The following is an 18,374-nucleotide window of genomic DNA, read 5'->3' as shown; positions in this document are numbered from 1 at the left end:
TAAAAAGAAAGCCCGCACACAGCAAAAAAGACCCAACACAGCCAATAAAATAAATAAATTTATAAAAAAAACGAAAAGAAAAGATGTTGGATTGACAGGTCTTTTAAAATTCATCCCTCTATGTTGGTCTTGGGCTAACGTATTTACAGAATTCAGTGGAGAGTGAATGCCATGGGGTCCTGTGGAATATGACCACAGATAATAAGAGCTTTTATGGACTAACTGATGTGTTGTTGCAAAAATTATGTTTTTTCTTTTAAGGGCCTCCCTGACTTTGGTTTCTTCTTTATTCTTGTTTGTTTTAGATTTGGCTCTGGTACTATTCTACTCTGTAGTGTAGAGATGTCTGGAGAGCAGCTTTCTATCCAAGGACTACAATTTCCAGCACCCCTTGCATTTAGGGGTGGACATATGAATAGTTTTTATCAGTGTAATGAGAACAGAATTAGGTTCTCTTACTTTTAGGCCAAGTGTATAGTCACCATATTTCCTTGTTCCCTTTCTGCCCACTAGATGCTGGCAATTATGTGGGCTGTTTTTTCAAAATAGAAGGAAACTGAATTCCTGTATTAGACTGAACACCAGCAAGTAGAAACACACAAACAGTCTAGAAAAAAAACCCCGAAAACTTCTATTATGTTAGCCACTAAATTTGTGGGTTTATTTGTTACAGCAGCTAATGTTACCTTGACAAAATACATAAGACATTTTTGAGTTAATATTCTGAGTAGTGGAATTAGGAGACTGCCAAGGTACAGTGAGTCAGAGTAGAGAATATGAGAACACTAAATTTGGAAATTTAGCAATGAAAGAAATGAAAGTGTTAGAATTATAAACAGAGATATCTAGAGAATAGATACCACCCTCCAATATCTCCCAACCAAATGTGAAAAAGAATTCATTCATAGTGTTAATATTTACTCTAGTGAAAATCTTCTGATTAATTTTGGTTCGACATCTGTTACATTGACTTGTTTGGAAACCAAACCCAAACATGAGTCTCACTTATAACAGAGGAGTGTCCTTGTTTGAATTTTAGACAAATAGTATAATAATTTAAAATTTTAAATGCATTTAAAAGTACCAATAAATTTCTAGTCTTAAAGCTAATCCCCCTGGAAGAAAATATTTATTTATACTGGTTGTCAGGAAAGGCACTCTGAAAGTTTCGGTATCATGTCATCTGTTTTTAAAGCTTCATTTAAATCTACTTTTATTCTACTAATCAAGTATCAAATGTATTGATGGACTATCTATAACAATTGTTGGGGCCAAAGAAACACTAAGACCTTTTCCTCAAGAGACAAAATATCTATGAAGTGATAACACTCTACAGAGGATCAGTGGAGAAAAGAAGCCAATACTTATAAATACAACACATGTTCTGTCTCTAAAGAAAACAGTCTTGCTTTGAAGACTTTGGTTCACATGCTCAGTCTGTTTTCTGAACAAGGACTGAGGAAATAGTGGGTTGGCCTGTTGCTGTGGAAACTGTACACTTCCTCTCAAGGGTCTCCTTGATTTTGATTTTTAAAGTAAATCTAATGAGTTTTAGACTTGGCTCTCTGACCATTAGTGTCTCATGGTTCTCAATAGAAAAACAAAGTGGAAGAAAAATTAAACCAGTATTTATTTTAGGGGGGAGAGGAGCAAAGTGTTTAAATGTCCTATTCTTGCTGTAAATAAATATATTAATTTCATGGTGAACATTTGGAAAATAAAGATAATCAAAAGAGATAATAACTTTTTTTTGATGCACAAATGTGGGTTTTTTTGGAAAAAATTAGATTCTGCTATAGCTTTATGGTTATAAATTTTATTTCTCTCAAATACATAATATACATACTTTTACTTGTTTTTGAATATTCTTCAGTTCTGGTTGTGTTCAATAATTAGATTGATTAGAGTTTTCCAATATAAAACTGCTATTATGAATATTCATGTTAGTAAGTCTTTTTATATGTACAGGATTTCTTCTTTAAAATTTATTCCTTAAAGTAACTTCATGGTTGAAAAATGATGCTTATTTTATTTCTTTTTTTATTCTGACCTAATGTCTTCCAAAAATAATGTACTCCGTTGTTCTTTCATTTATGACAGAGCTTGTTTCCCACTGCTCTTCATTCCTGAACATTGCCATTTTAAAAATCCCAAATGTATCTTTTGTTTAGCTTTACATTCCTTTGCTCACTAATGTGGTAGTTTCTAGGCATTCTTCTTTTACAAACTGCTCACGCCTTTGTCATTTTTGAGGTAATTATTTTCCTTCCTCCCTTCCTTCCTTCCTTTTTTTTTTTAAAAAACCTATTTCTCTCCAGCTTTTTTAAAAGTATAACCATTTTAAGCATACAGTTTAAATTAGGTACACTTTTTGATATTACTCCACATTTGAGACATGGACACTTAATCTGGAACTGTGAGAAAATATAGTTCTGTTGTTTAAGCCACCCAGTCTATGGTATGATGTTATGACAGCCTGAGCTGCCCCTCAGTCAAGTCAGAGGATGAGCTAGTTCACTGCCCTCTTTCCCATTGTGAATGCAGAAAGGAAGGTCATGTCACTCACTTCCTAGAGACACAGGTACAAAGCTTGATTCCTAGCACTCTGATTATGCCAGGGAAGGAGCTGATACTTTCTCAAGCATAATATAGAGCTGACAGAAAAAGGCTGGAGTTAAGTTTCCACCATATCATATTGTTGAAGTATTGCTTGTCTTGGCACAAAATAGAATACAAAGGAAATGCTCAATTAAAACAACAGCAACAACAACAGTGGTTCATTAAGTCTGCATTCTCTACCCTATGGAATATAATACAGACATTAAAAAGAATTAACCAGAGCCATACCAGTTAACTTAGGATAAATATCTTTTATTGCTCTCTCTTTTCATATTCATCTTCAATCAACCACAGTCTACTGATGCTACCTCTAAAGTATCTCATAAATGCATTCATGTTTTTCCATGTTCACTGTCCTTTATTTCAGGCTACCATGATGTCTTTCCTGTGTTACTCAACATACTCTTAATGTGTTAAATATCTAATCCTGCCCTTCTGAACTACCTTCTTCACATGGAAATCAGAAAGATTTTTCCAAAATGAAAATGATATTGGTTCTGTCCATAGTATAAACCCTTCAGTGGTTTTCCTCAATTACTTTCAGGTTAATAATCAAGTATATTCATATGAATTCATAACTATAATAGCATATAATTGTATGATCTACTTTTGAAAGTCACAAATGAAAAGCACAAACACAACAAAAAATCAATCATTTATAAATAAAAAATTGCTCTCCAGAGTAATTCTTGTAACAAAATGACATCAAAATGATAATTGGATACTATAAAAAAAAGAATAACACTTCAATCTAAGCTGTACTCAGAGGGAAATCTGTAGCCTGGAATCCTTTTATTATAAAACAAGAGAAAATAAAACATTAAAATGTACATTAAAATGTACAGAACATTAAAATGTAAGAAGCTGCAAAAAATAAAACACTGAAAAGCGTAAAGAATGAGTTAGTAAAACTGAAACAGAAGTTAATGAGTTAAGAAGCAAAAGAACAGGAAATTGATAAGTAATTGAAAAGTTAATAAAATACTCAACCTCATGGAAGGTTTACTCAAGGGAAAAAAGTAAGAAAAGAAATATATATTAAAGCAGAGAGAAGATAGAGCCACATGTAGGAAAGGTGCTGAAATATTTGTGAGCAAATGTCTTTTAAAGTTTATCTTAATAAAATTATCAGTCTTGATAAAATGGAGAATTTTAAGGAAAATATGAAGTGAACCAAACTGTCTCAACAGTAAGTAAATAAGGTGAACAGACTAACATGAAAGTGTTTAGAAAAGTTAGCAAGAATCACTCCCCAAAAATGTCCTAGCCAATATGATTTTACAGGATCTTCCCTCACTGATTCAAAAAAGAGCTTAATTCTTCTATGTAGAAAATAATGGCATGATTCTGAATTTAATTCATAAAGCTAACATAACTCCACCCAAACCAAAGACAGATCAAAAGGCCCATAGACCAATCAACTCACATGTAAAACTCCCAAATGACATCTATTTAGATGTGTTGATACAAGAAAAATATACAATGATCAAGAAAGACTTAATCCAATTATTAAAATTGAACACATTAATACAAAATAAAAAGAACATATGTTCTCCATCAAAACAATGCCTTTAAAAATTTCAGCATCTGTTCCCAATAAAATTCTTAGAAAACTAAGAATAGTTCCTCACTATTATAAAGATTATTTATCTTAAATAAACACTCACCATTATATTTAATAGTGAAACACCAGAGGTATTCCCTCTAAAAGCTGAAAAGTTGACAAGGATGTTATCATTTAACATCGTTCTAGAAGTTTTATTATGATAACTCAGGAAACAAAACAAATGAGTTTTAATCTTGGAAAAGAGGAAGTAAAAATTCAGCATGTGAATTATGTGAAGACCATGATTGTCAACCTGAAAAACTCAAAAAAACCACCTGAAAAATCATAAGAACTAATAGCATAATTTAGTAAGTTACAAAAATCAAAACAAACACAAAACCCTATGACATTTTCCACCAATATATTGTCACCAGTCAGTTAGTAAATATCTTTTGAGAGTCACATTTTCAATGATAAGGATGAAGCTTCCGTTTATACTGAGATGATAACTTCAGAGGAATAAGTTTGAACTCGGGAGAAGCCAGACGTCTATTTGAATATGTCAAGTTAGAGACACCTATGAGATTCAAATCCAGTTGAATTTATTGTGTATCGGTATAGAGTTCATTGGGCTGGAGATACAGGTTGGGAGATGTTAGGATATATGTAATATTTAAACTCATAAGACTTGAATTCACTTCAGGGGTGAGTGTAGTGAGAAAAAAATTCATGTAAGGATTGAGCCTTGGGATGCTCCAAAATTTAGAGGTTGTTAAATACCTATGAACCAGCAAAGGTGGCTGGAAGGCTGGTAAGTTTAGAAGTGAACCATGAGTGAGTGCTCTTCTGCAGGCCAAGTAAAATATGTGTTCTGAGAACAAAGATGTAATCTTCTGTGGCAAACACTGCCCATCAGTCAAGTAAAAAGAGGACAGAGAAGTTGCCATTGGACTTGGCAATGTGAGGATTATTCATAATCTTGACAAGAGGCACTCTGGTGAAGTGGTATGGATGTAAAGTCTGATTAGACTGGGTTCAGGGAAGAAAAGAAAGGGAGAGGGATTACGCGTGGTGCGCACCAAGAAAATCTCATGAGGAGTTTATCTACAGAAGGAAATAGAAAAACAGAACGTTAGTTAGACAAGACGGCAGTCAAGAGCTTTTAACTTTTTTTCAAAGACAGAACATATAACAACATTTTGGTGTGCAGAAAGAAATAATCCAGAGCATATGGAAAATTGATGGTATATGAGAGAAAGGTAGAGTTTCCGAAACTGTATCCTTGAATGATCAAGAGGCTGTAACTCCAGTTGGCATATAAGTGGAGCAATTCGTACTGGCAGCAGAGATAGTCCATTCATAACAACAGTAGAGAAAGTATATAGATACAGATTCAAGTAGGCTGGTAAATGTGATAGAATGTGTCAACATTTTCTTCATTTTCTTCTGTTCTGATTATAACTTTGCCCTTTCTTTTTGTTCTCCATTTATCTGTTGTGATAATAAAAATCGTAAGAGGTCCATGACGTAAATATTTTTAGAAAAACTTAAAGTTTTAGAAAAATTTAAATAACTTTTTAAGAGTATCTTCTTTAAATAACTTGGGATATTTCACTGTGAAACTAGTTTAGCTGGGTATGCAGTTTTGAACATTTTTCTACTAAACTTATTTCTGCAGAGGAAAGACTCTTCTTTCTGCAATAAACTTGAGCGTCAAGAAGGGTCCCCAAAGTAGGGAAACATCCTAAAAGCCATAGTGAAAGATTTCCAATAAAAATCAATTGGACCGGGCTTCCTAGGTGGCGCAGTGGTTGAGAATCTGCCTGCCAATGCAGGAGACATGGGTTCAATCCCTGCTCCAGGAAAATCCCACATGCTGCGGAGCAGCTAAGCCCGTGTGCCACAAATATTGAGCCCGTGCTTTAGAGCCCGTGAGCCACAACTATTGAGCCCATGTTCTGCAACTGCTGAAGCCCACGCGCCTAGAGCCCGTGCTCCACAACAAGAGAAGCCACGGCAATGAGGAGCCCGCACACCACAATGAAGAGTAGCAACTAAAGAAAGCCTGCACACAGCAAAAAAGACCCAACACAGTCAATTAAATAAATAAATAAATAAATTTATTAAAAAAAAAAAAGACTGAAAAAAAATCAATTGGACCATAATTCATTCACGCAAATAGAGAAAAAGTGAAATTGGAATGGGAGATATCCCCTTTACCTGAACTACAGGTGTTATAACACCTGGCAGAACATTTTGAAATTGTTTTTGAAGAATAACAAAACAAGACTCAAAAATAAACTTATAGTGCTGCAGATCAAACTGCTGTTGGCACATTTCCCATCAGACCACCTGTTGATGAGGACATTTGTAGATACTGTAAACAGAAGGAATATTTGGAACAAAAGATTCCATTTTACAAAAGATAAACCAAGACAAAGAAAAATCTCTCAACTCAGATTAAAGAGAATGATCCAAGGAATGACAAAGCATTCAATGTCCCGCCTCACCCTTAAACACTCAAGATGAATTGAAAATATATATGCTCAACCTCATCCTTTCCTGGTAGATATTCTTGGCATTACTGTTTTACATTAAACTTTGTTATCTTTGCTCAGCTTCTTCCTGGAAGTAAACAGAGGACACAGGTGCTAGGTATTTACAATAACTCACTGATTTCTTGCTTTCTTTTCGCCTTTAAATGTAACCCTTGGACCTTTGACTAAACAATATTACTTCCTGCTCTGTAATACCACCCATGAAAATTTAATAGGAAGAGATTTACTTTGCTAATGGAATTGTAATATTAAATGCACACCAGAGGGACTATTTCTTGAGGTTCCAGGAGAATCCAATATTCACAATCAAGTCGTGTCCGCTCTGCATATACCTTTTCCTTTTCCATTGCATTTGGTGCAGAACATATTAAAGTTCAGATAGATTCTACCAAACTGTTACACAAACTTCCCCAATATCCTTTGAAGCCAGGAGCAAAGAAAAGATTTAAACTTATAGTTGTAGGCCTTATATCCAAAGACCCTCTCATACTCTGCACTAGCCCTTGTGACACTCTTATCCTGCCAGTAAATAAAGCAAATAGATGAGGATATCATTTGTTAAAGGTCTCAGAATATTAAAAAAAATTTTCTCTCTTCCCAGTAGTACCTAACCTAAGTACCATCCTGGCATCAATTCTGCTCAAAACCGCCTATTTCACAATAGTAGAATTTTTCTCTGGTCTTTTCAGCGTGCCCCTAGCCCAGAACAGTCAGTACTTGTGGCAGACAATGATACATGTGGAAAGTTATGCTCCAGAGTTCAAATAGGTTCCTATTTTTCCCAAGTCTTCATTCAAGACTTAGAAGATCTAAATTATGTGTGACTCAGTTCTGATATAACATGGAGATATGTAACATAATATAATATAATATGTTCAGAGAACAAAGAGGCTTGTAAAGAAAGATTCCATTTACTTGCTGTTAGCCTTAGCAGAAAAGGGACATAAAGTTGCAAAAGATAAATTGCAAATTTGCCAAAGCATAGTCCATTATTTATAGTATGACTTAACTAAGGAGGGAAAAACACTCTCCAAATAGACTAAAGATTATCCAAACATAGTGTAGACCCCTCATAAACTGATAAATAAGAGAATTTCTAGGCTCAGCTGGACGTTGCAGGCAATGGGTGTCAAATTTTTCTGAGATTGCAACACCTCTTTATGAATTGACCGAGTCATCAGTAAGAGACCTCTCCTTAGGGAGCCCAAACATGAACAGATCTTCCCTACCTACAAAAAAGCCCTTTTGTCTATTTGTGCATGTGCAATTTGGGCAGTCCTTTGGATTTTAGCTCAGCATCATGGGAACAATGAAAAACCCATCACTTATAATAGCTTTACGCTTGACCTGGTTGCAAGACTTATTTCTCTTGTTTTAGAGCATTTGTTGATGCTTCTCCTGAACTAGTTCTCAGGAACCCATTTGACCTCTTGGTTCCTCACACAAAATTGTTTCATTATTGATTGAGAACACAAAATACTTTTCAGCAATCTGATTAACCTCTTGAGATTCTGTTACTTTCTCCTTCTGACATTACTATTCACTGTTGCAATATCCTGAATCCTGCGACTCTTCATTCCTGCCCCTACAATGAAAAGGGAACCTCACGGTTGTCTTCCCTCAGTTAGAAAACTTTCTATATTTTGGTCAGGTTTATTGAGATTTTTGTTGAGAATTAGGACCTATTATTGTTTGCTGTTGGATCATACCTCAAAGTTTAAGCTGAAGGCTGTGAAGCAGGATATGCTCTCACTAAATTAATCTTTTAGAGTAGAGTACTCTATTTGACATAAAATCAGCCCCAAACTCAGAGCTTTTTGCGCTTCTTAGAGCATGTAAACTAGAAAAGAACCTAGAGTTCATATTTATACAGATAGCAAGTATGTTATTGGAGTAGGATATGACTTTGAGTTCCTTTAGAGACAAAGAAGGCTTTCTCATCTCTGCTGCAACATCTACCAAAATGACAAGTTGAGAAACTTTTTTTCCCCTCAGATCTTTATTGGAGCATAATTGTTTTGCACTGTTGTGCAGTTTCCACTGTACAACAAAGTGAATCGACTGTATTTACACATATATCCCCATATCCCTTCCCTCCTGAGCCTCCCTCCCATCCTCCTTATCCCACCCCTCTAGGTCATCACCAAGCATCAAGCTGATCTCCCTGTGTTATGCAGCAGCTTTCAACTAGCTGTCTGTTTTACAATTGGTAGTATATATATGTCAATGCTACTCTCTCACTTCATCTCAGCTTCCCCTTCCCCCCATGTTCTCAAGACCATTCTCTATGTCTGCGTCTTTTTTCTTGTCTTGCCCCAGGTTCATCAGTACTGTTTTGTTTGTTTGTTTGTTTTTCATTTGTTTGTTTGTTTTAGATTCCGTATATACGTGTTAGCATATGGTATTTGTTTTTCTCTTTCTGGCTTACTTCACTCTGTATGACAGACTCTAGGTCCATCCACCTCACTAAAAATAATTCAATTTCATTCCTTTATATGGCTGAGTAATATTCCATTGTATATATGTGCCACATCTTCTTTATCCATTCATCTGTTGATGGGCATTTGGGTTGCTTCCATGTCCTGGCTATTGTAAATAGTGCTGCAGTGAACATTGTGGTACATGTATCTTTCTTAATTATGGTTTTGTCAGGGTGTATGCCCAGTAGTGGGATTGCTGGGTCATATGGTAGTTCTATTTTTAATTTATTAAAGAACCTCCATACTGTTCTCCATAGTGGCTGTACCAGCTTACATTCCCACCAACAGTGCAGGAGGGTTTCCTTTTCTCCACACCCTCTCCAGCACTTATTGTTTCCAGATTTTTTGATGATGGCCATTCTGACTGGTGTGAGGTGATACCTCGTGGCTTTGACTTGCATTTCTCTAGTGATTAGTAATGTTGAGCAGAGAATCTTTTAAATGCATTTCTACTTCCTAGAGAGCTGGCTATTATAAAATTTGAGACCCATGCCAAAGGAGAAAATATGGAAGCAAAAGAAAAATATCTATCAAATGATCATGCAAAATGATTAGCCTTAACTAAGGTTATGATCCTATCTAAACTTCTACAGGATAAGCTGCTAGAGGTTTTCAAAGAAGCTCAATTACGCAATATCAATGTATAGCTCCTTATTTGGAAAGGAAGAATGGAAAATCTGGTTGTACCCTTCACTCAGATAATCCTGATGATCCCAAGATGGTCTGGTTGGTGGCACCAGATGATTGCAAATAGGTATTAACTAAATTTCTCCATGAAATCAGTCAACATGTTACAGACACATTGGTTAATATCTTACATCAACTTCAGTTGGGAAACTTCAAAAAAAAAAATCCAAGAGTTTATATTCAGTTCATGAGCTATATGTTAACAAGGTAATGTTGGAAAAACCTTAAAGATAAGACACGGACAGGAAACAAAGCCTTCAGGGACATTTGACCATCTTGGATGAATTTTATTTAGCTCCCCCCCTGCATGGGATTTGAATATATTTTTGTTATTATATATCTATTTTCAGAACAGGTTAAACCCTTTCTTTGCTCATAGTATATAGTTTTTTAAAATAGTGTTTGATTTTGTGTTTCCAACCTAGGTTTACCAACTTGTATATAAAGCGACTGAGGTACAAATTCATGGGAAACTTTAAAGAACTCTGTAAGGTGTTACCCCCTTACTCAACAACTACACTGCCCTTACTTCCCACAACCCTCTGCAAAGGTTGAAAGAGCCAATGACATATATCAAGTACACCTAGCAAAAACCAACAGAAACCCTTGAGTTTCCTTGGCCAAAGCTACTCTTATTACCCCTTATGCCAAATGGCTTACTCCCTTGAAGACATATCAGTTATCCTTCTATGAAAGGCATGGAAGGCCTATGCATTTAGGGGTTTCACTTCTGATCCCAGACTCTGATCTGCTACACACAGGCATGGTAAAATATTTCAAGGGACTCTGGTATTATGCCAGATCTTCTTATGAACAGGTGAAGGTAGGTTTCTGCAACATTAGTATGATCTTTAGTCTCATCATGATCTTCAACCAGATTTTGTCTATTGAGGAGACATCAGGGAAAAACATCTCTGAAACTCATGCAAAAAAGATCTTACTAGGTGCCAATAATAACAAATACAGCAGTGAAACTTCACAAGGTTGATCCTTGGGTTCGTGTTTCACCACTGAAGAAGCCAGTGAGAATCTGCACAATTAGAAAGTTACTCTAATAGAGGAACTCAAACTGAGAACTCTCAGAAGTCTTCTAGATGCTACTTGTCTTCAGAAGCAGACAGCTGATTCAAGACCTTTGGAACAAGCTGATGACCTTGGAATGTAGCCAAGCTTATGTTCAAAATAGCAGACTAAGACCCCTGAATAATTCCTGTCCTTTTAATTGTTTACTTATGACCATTTCTCTCTTTTTTCCTTGATTGTTGACAACTCTAATAACCTTTTCCTCTTTTCTTTCCTTTTTATGATAATTATTGGGTCAGAACATAGTCTAATGCCTTTCATAGATTTCTCAAATAGTAGCCACTGCCCTCAATCTTACCAACTGCTGTATGTACCACCTATCACAGGATCTCCATGATAAAAACTTCTGGGCAAATCTGGTCTCATCGAGTGAGACCATAGGAAATTATAGCTGATAGTATTTTGACTTGAATCTACATGGAAAATTACCTTCAGTAAATCAAACTTTAACTTTGCTTGTGTTCCTCTCAGAAAAAAAGAGCAACTTATGATAATCTATTAATCAGACACCCTAGGTAAATCTAAATCTGAATTTAAGAACCTTTGTAAGGCAATGAGCTAAATACTTGCCATATGAAAAAGGATAATAGGGATCCAAATGTGTAATTCAGCTAATTGTAAGGCCTTGATCTGTACAAATAGCTTTTTCATGGATCTTCATGTACTCCTATTGGATACTACTTCCTTTGTGGGCTGGAGATGCCTAGTCCTTTTTGCCTCCTATTAACACCTCATGCACTTTTGAAATTTCAAGATTCATATGTACATAGAGAACCTAATTCTATAAGTCACTAAGGATGGGAATTTTGAATCCTGTATGAGCTCCTAAAGTAGATCACCTTTGACTACTGAAGCACTCCCGCTGGGAGGATCACTGATTCACTGTTTATACAAGCTATCAGAGCAATCATACAAACAGGAGGGGCAGTAAAAAACTTATCACTAACTGACAGAAGTTATTAATGATACTGCCAATGCCCTACGTGGAATACACATCAATCTTAACTTGTGAGCATGAGTAGAGATGGACAATTGCATTGCTCTAGATTTGTTGTCGACTAGGAGTCATTTTGGTGTCTGTGCCGTTGCCAATATTTCTTGCTATACTTGGGTCAATGAAACAGGCAGGATAGAAGAGGCTATACATTGTCTTAAGGACAAAGCTACTAGACTCTCTAAGGATGATTCTCGTGGCCTATGGGATTAGTTCTCTTGGCCTGAGTTGGGCAATTGGGGATCTTCGTTCTGAAGATCTTCCAGAGAGTATTAATTATTGTTGCTTTTGTCATGGTGGTCATGATGCTTGTTGATTGCGTTCTTCCTAGAGTCTTAAGTGATTCTGTGCAGTCACTTTCTTGTCAGATGCTTGCCATGATGATACAAAAATAGAAAGGTCAAGATCTTGTGATGCAGTGGACTCTGGAGACAACTAAACAATGCTTGGGTGGTGAAGATCTGGATCTTTAGCCTTCCTTGAGTTGTTCAACTTCTCTCAAGTGAGAAAATGGCCACAGGAGGAGGGAGGCTGTGAGACTGAATATACTAATGGACAATAGCCAGACACAATGTGATATTAGGACTCTGACCCACAGATCATTGCAGCAGCCAGTCCAGTAAGCCAACCCACATCTCTGTAGCAATTGGCCCAGAATGGACAGGATTTTGTCAATGATTGCCCTCTTCTCTACTTTTTGACCCTGCTTCCAGCTCAGAGTCGAGCAGGGAAAGCCAAATATGTTCCTAAGCCCAATCACATAAAATGTCCCACTTCTAGTTTGTCTACCTCCAGCTTCCGCATGCCAACACCATCCAACCAGAGCATACCTGAGGCCTTATTCCCTTTTAAACTATAATGCTTTCCCACTTCCCTGTCTCTGTCAAATGGACTGAGAGTAGCTGACTCCTTGTCATAGAAAGCTCTGAATAAATGTTTGTTTTCATTTAGGTGGTCTTTGCTAATTCTGCAGTTCTTAGCCATAATCCCTATTACCTGAATCAAGTATTTTACATGTTACTCCTTAAGACAGTGGTTGTCAAAACATTATGGTACATCAGAATCACTTGGAAGACTTGTTAAAATACAGTTTGCTGGGCCTTACCCCCAGAGTTTATAATTCAGGAGATCTTGGTTGGGGTCAAGGATTTGCACTCTAACAAGTTTGCAGATGATGCTAATGTTGCTCATCAGGTGACAGCACTTTGAGAAATGTTGCCTTAGGCCACCAACATGATTTAAGGACAACAGCAATAATATCTGGATTTATGTAGTGTTCTTGCTCATGATGAGACAATCGTGTAAAATCTATGGGCCCAAAGTCATATTTTAGAGCATGACCTTCTTTGGAAACATACACCTTGAGTTGGAGTTATGAGGTTATAAGAGGAAGAGAAATGAATTTGATCAGAGGTGGAGGGAAATGTCTTCACCTTGCCCATAATTATGATTTGTTTTGTCCTTTCAGGGTAATTAGCCATATGTCAGCAAAGAGAACTAGGAGCCTTTGCACTTACTCATTCATGATCTAGGGATGAAAAGACAGCCTCTTACCAAATAAAAAAGGTAAAAAGAAAATTATTGGGGTTACATTAGTTGTAATCACCTTTTCCCAGAGAAAGATTCATAATTTAGTCATGGCATCTGACCACTAATTGATTAACCCCTTAGTAGGTTCCACTGAAAGGTGGGAGCAGGGGAAAGATATAGGTGTAGTTCTTGCCAAGGCAGTGAGGGAGACACAAAACTACAGGTGGCGTTAAGAATCAAGGGACTGGCAGTGAGTCCCCCTTTAGAAGCCCATGGTCTTACTACTGCGTGTCGGTTTTGGCTGGCCTGTGATCCTCACCCCCGTCCTCCCCATCCAACCAGTATTCTCCATGCTCTCCTACCAATGTTAGTTTTCTTCCCTAGTTTACCTTTCCTAGGTTCCTCACATCCTAAATACATCAGCTGTTCCGATAACCAGATAATGTTCCTTGTTTTGAACTTTATCTTGCATTTTTGCTTGAATTGTTTTAATTAAAAAGAAAACCACTGTAAAATTGAAGTTTCCTGTGTAATCTGCCTTTTTCAGTTTCGATAAATTGACATTTCCTGTGTAATCTGCCTTTTCCAGTTACAATTTCCTCACGACAAAAAAATAGTCAAGTGCTTCCTCCTCTGTGCATTCTACACTAGAGAGCATTTCTCTCCAGTGCCCTGAGAAAACAATTTTTGCAATAGCCAGTTTGGGTCTTTGCTTTTTAAAATCTGAAAAATAGAAACAGAATTATAAAAACACAAAGAGTAATGATGAAGGAGTGAAAAAAGATCTAAGGGGAACTATTTAAAGAACTCGATTGTTTAGCCAAGTAACAGAGCAGATTCGAGGTTGCATAAAAGTCTACCTTGTGGTGACAACATGACCACCTAATGATTTTTTATGAATGACATCTGGGAGAATGAAGGATGAAACCAATTACAATTTCTAATGGAACATTTGATCTAGACAATGATTCTGTGGCACCAAATGCCTTCAGGAAGCTTTCTTCTCAGCTGGAACCTAATTTTACTGGACCCATTTTACTCTGTATGATAATGCAGATGTCCTTTGTGGCTTCTTTGAGGTCAAAAAGGCATCACTATGTGCTGTTTAGGAGTAAGTTTCTTTCTAAATAAGATCTGACTGGGTCATTACCCAGAAGCAATAATTGGGCCATCAGGGACAAGATGAGCTCAAAATGAAAGAATTATTCACTGGCTAAAGATGAGAAGCCACTAAGGCAAAAATCAGCAAGGACCACAGATTGTATCATCAGCTTTAGACCTTTTTCCTGCTTATTTAAATGGAAAAGAGGGGTTGAACATATACGCTTTGTTTAATAAATGTTTTAAGGTGCCATTTTTAACCAAAAATGTTTGTTGTTTCCCCTCCCCACAAATAAAAAAAGAGAGAAAATAAGAAAATTTCACTTACTGTAAGCCAGCAAAGAGTTAAGGAGGAAAGAATATGAACACTTAGAAAATGAATAAAAATACTGTCTAACCATGGATATAAAGGAATTGGGCCACTTTTAACAAATTTAAAACATAAAAGCATTTCCTCTTTTTCAAATTGAATACTTGGTTTGGCATAGAAGGCATTATTGTAAACAATGTTTTTTACACATGTAATTGTAATAAATGCTTTACAAATGGGTATTTTATACAAATGATACAGAAATATTTTCATCATCAACAAACATCTATTATCATCTCATTTGCATTGTTTTTATTTTATATTATATATTTGAAAATAGGGAATCCGTGTGTTTTTTAAGTTCAATTGTTAAACTGCCAAAAATAAAATAATAAAATTTTGTATTTAATTGCAACCCTCTAAGGGTTGCTTTTCTTTCTTGGTTTTCTTCAATTCAAAAAGCATTTCCTATGAGTAGAAAATAATGAAAATAATAGCACTATACTTGTGTATTTTCATATTTATTTTATTTTTATTTTGATAGCTTTATTAAAGGTATATTGTGTAGCACAGGAAATATAACCAATTTTTTATAATAACTTTAAATGGAGTATAATTTATAAAAATATTGAATCACTATGTTGTATACCTGAAACTCATATGAAATTGTAAATCAACTATACTTCACTTCAAAAAAGTATATTATCGGGACTTCCCTGGTGGTGCACTGGTTAAGAATCCACCTGGCAATACAGGCGATGCTGGTTCTATCCCTGGTCTATCCCACATGCCATAGAGCAACTAAGCCTGTGCCCCACAACTACTGAGCCTGTGCTCTAGAGCCCACGTGCCACAACTACTGAAGCCCACGAGCCTAGAACCCGTGCTCTGAAACAAGAGAGGCCACTGTAACGAGAAGCCCACACACTGCAACGAAGACCCAATACAGCTAATAAATAAATAAATAAATAAAATAAATTTTTAAAGTATATTATCATACATGGTATCAATTTGAAAATCAGTTATTTACAATCTAGAGTAGTGGTTGTTTGCAATCTACAGTAAAATTGTGATTGGAGCCCACAAAAGCCCATTTAAATCCATGATTTAAATGAGAAAGTGACTTAAGGAGGAGAGCAACCATCCCAATTTGTCCAGGACTGAGAGGTTTCCCATAACACAAGGAGGCTTTCAATACTAAAACCAGGATCATCCCAGGCAAATTGGGAGGAATTGGTTACCCTAATGCATGTCTTCTGATGGCTGCCCTGGAAAGAGCATGCTCATCATAAATTCCAGCCAGAGATAACACTGGGCTCTTTCTGCCATCTCACTTAAGTGCATCATTGCAATGGAAATGAGGGAACAAGCCAGGCATATATCTTTGGGCAAAAGCAACAGGTTAGTAAGGAAAGGATGTTAGGTTATATTGTAAATGTGAAGGGGAGCCATTGTTAGAGTGTTAAACTGTGTGACACAATCTGACTTTAAAAAAATATATTATTTATTTACTTATTTATTGGCTGTGTTGGGTCTTCATTACTGTGCACAGGCTTTCTCTAGTTGTGGCAACGGGGGCTACTCTCATTGCAATGTGAGGGCTTCTCATTGCGGTGGCTTCTCTTGATGCAGAGCATAGGCTCTAGGTGCACAGGCTTCAGTAGTTGTGGCATGTGGGCTCAATAGTTGTGGCTCAAGGGCTCTGAGCACAGGCTCAGTAGTTGTGGCACACGGGCTTAGTTGCTCTGTGGCATGTGGGATCTTCTCGGACCAGGGCTCGAACCCATGTCCCATGCATTGGCAGGTGGATTCTTAACCACTGCGCCACCAGGTAAGTCCTGACTTTTTTTTTTTTCATCTGACTTATTTTTTAATAGAGTCCCTCTTGCTGCAGGTGGAGGACGGACTGTAGGAAGGCAAGAGTGGAAACAGGATGACCATCTAAGGGTCTTTGTGGAAGTTCAGGAGAGCGTCTTTATAGGATGGTACTGGGGGATTTGATAAGTAATTGGACTGGGATATATTTTGAATATAAAACCAATAGGATTTATGCCTGCATGAGATGTAGGGTATGAGGAAAAGAGAAGCCATGGATTATTACAAGATTTTTGCCCTGAGCAATTGGGTAATTGATGTTGCCTTTTACTTGGATGGCAGATGCTAAAAGAAGAACTGATGTGGGGGGAAATTGGTTTGTTTTTCATCTGTTCAGTTTGGTATGTTTATTAGAAATACAGATAAAAGTCAGGTAGTCTGTTGGCTACAAAAGTCTAGAGTTTAGGGGAAATACAGTTGTAAATCTGATGATCAGCAATGTTTGTATTGATGGTATTTAAAATCATGTGACCGGAGGGATTCATCTGATAGAGAAGGAAAAAGTTGAGGACTAAGTCCAAGAACATCAGCATTTTAAGGTTAGAAAGAGGAGAAAGAGATAATAAAGGAGCCTGAAAAGGAAAAGCCAGTGGGGCAGAAGGAAAACCAGAATAATTTAATGTCATGATGTCAACAGAAGAAAGAGTCTCAAGAAGGAAGGAGCAATTAAGGATGTCAGATATTGTTAAATTTTTAATAAGATGAAGATTAATGATTTTGATTGGGTTTGGTAACATGTAGACTTTTATGAGAGTAGTTTCTATGCATGAAAACATGAGTGGAGTGGATTTGGGAGAGCATGAGGGAAAAATGAGTGAACCTAGAGGGTGTGGTCTGAGGATTGAGGTTACCACCATATAAATTTAATCAAAAGAGGTAGCATTTAATGTTTTTAACAGCTAGGCTGTACTTAAGTGTGTTATATATTTGTGTGTTCAAAGCCTTCATAAAACTGTGTATATTCTAATTTGTGCTTGTTTTACAAAATAAAAGGTAGAACATTTTATCTGTGACTGTATTGCTCTTACACACAGGCTGTGGCCACTATGAAACAACTATGATGAGGTGACATATCCACACCTCTCGTAGAAATAGTTCAGGTAAAATGAGTCAGGGCCTTTCCCTAAAAAGCCTATTCACTATGGGATCGAGATCGTTATTATTAACAGATCATCAGCCTTGGCCTTGATTTAACAATATGGAATGGAAAGCTAACTCTCACCCATTTGTTCAAGATGATGACATCTTGGTCTTAAATTACAATGATAATAGTTGTGTTGGTACCTGACATCTTATGGCACAAATGTTACTGAATACAGGATCACAAATGAGTATGCTTTTTTTCTTTCTTTTTTCACACTGGATTTCAATGTCAACAATTTAATTATTTATTAATTACGGAGCATGCATATTGCCTAGTGCTAGGTTTAGGTTTTAAGGAAAAAAAAGTAAGATAGATCTTGAGCTGGCTCTGACTATAGATTGGTCCAAATTCATACATAGGCTAGACTACAAAATTGGACAAAATTAAAATTGCTTTTACTTTGAACTATAGCCAAATGTGCAATCAATCAAAGCAAGGACAGACAAG

The sequence above is a fragment of the Hippopotamus amphibius genome, chromosome 2 (genome assembly GCF_030028045.1).
Source record: "Hippopotamus amphibius kiboko isolate mHipAmp2 chromosome 2, mHipAmp2.hap2, whole genome shotgun sequence".
Lineage (NCBI taxonomy): Eukaryota > Metazoa > Chordata > Mammalia > Artiodactyla > Hippopotamidae > Hippopotamus > Hippopotamus amphibius.
The sequence above is the reverse complement of the archived record's forward strand: the minus strand, read 5'-3'. Positions refer to the sequence as shown.